This window comes from Poecilia formosa, unplaced genomic scaffold, assembly GCF_000485575.1.
Source record: "Poecilia formosa unplaced genomic scaffold, Poecilia_formosa-5.1.2 Scaffold262, whole genome shotgun sequence".
In the NCBI taxonomy this organism is placed as follows: Eukaryota; Metazoa; Chordata; class Actinopteri; order Cyprinodontiformes; family Poeciliidae; genus Poecilia; species Poecilia formosa.
In genome coordinates, this window is record NW_006800201.1 from 976031 (window position 1) to 977204 (window position 1174).

Here is a 1174-nt window from a genome sequence, read left to right on the forward strand (position 1 = left end):
CCTGGTTCCGGTAATTCATGTATTTTGTTGACATGTCTTCAGCAAACTGTTTGCGGGCTTTCTTGTGTACAGACTTAAGAAGACATGTCCTTCCGGGATGAAAGCCATGCAGACTAATTTGATGTAGTGTGAGGGGTATGGTCTGAGCGCTGACAGGCTGACTCCCGACCCCTTCAATCTATGCAGCACTTCTGCACCCATCTTTCAAAGAAAGCATTTGGATGTGACGCTGAGCATGTGCACTGAGCGTCTTTGGACGACTAACGCGAGGTTTGTTCTGAGTGGACCCTACTCTTTAGAAAGCTGAATGATCTTGGCCACTGTGCTGCAGTTCAGTTTCTGGGTGTTAGCAATCCTCTTGGCCATCTTCATGTAGCACAGCAATTTGTCTTAAGATTCTCAAAGAGTTCCTTGCCATGAGGTAAGGTAAGGTAATTTTATTTATATAGGAAATTTTCAGCAACAAGGCAATTCAAAGTGCTTTACATGAGTTAAAAGGAAATACAAACAAAATAAACCAAAGGAAAAGAGGAAAGGACACATTAGGGCAGATGGCAACATTCAGACAAAACAAAGGGGCAAAACAAAGACATGAGTGAATGCGGTGACTTCAATATAGAAAAAGACAGGACAAAAACAGAGCAAGCAGGGCAGGCATGGGCAGGGAGGGAGCAGAGGAAAGAAGCGTCCGCCTTCACCGCATGAAAGTGCCATGTTGGAACTTTCAGTGACCAGTAGAGAGAATGTGAGAGCTGTACTAAAAATTTAACACACCTGCTCCCTATACACACACCTTAAACCTAGTAACACTAACTAATCACATGACATTTTGGAGGGAAAATGACAAGCAGTGCTCAGTTTGGACATTTCGGGGTGTAGTCTCTTAGGGGTGTACTCACTTTTGTTGCCGGTGGTTTAGACATTAATAGTTATTTTGAGGGAAGAATAAATTTAAATTTTTATATAAGCTGTACACAGACAACTTTTCATTGTCTCAAAGTGTCAATTTGTCAGTGTTGTCCCATGAAAAGATATTCTTAAGAAATGTACATACGTACCCGCATACATACATACACACACATATATATATATATATACACATATATATACACACATATATATATATATATACACATATATATACACACATATATATATATATATACACATATAT

At 39.6% G+C, this 1174-nt stretch overlaps 1 protein-coding gene and 1 long non-coding RNA gene across 4 annotated transcripts in view; one reads left to right on the forward strand and one right to left on the reverse strand.

Moving 5' to 3' along the window:
• LOC107838474 (uncharacterized) overlaps nucleotides 1–1174 on the forward strand; it is a 22757-nt gene that overhangs the window by 13790 nt on the left and 7793 nt on the right. The window lies entirely within an intron of this gene.
• Nucleotides 1–1174, reverse strand: part of rap1gds1 (RAP1, GTP-GDP dissociation stimulator 1) — a 41677-nt gene that overhangs the window by 11047 nt on the left and 29456 nt on the right. The gene's annotated exons all lie outside the window — the stretch shown is intronic.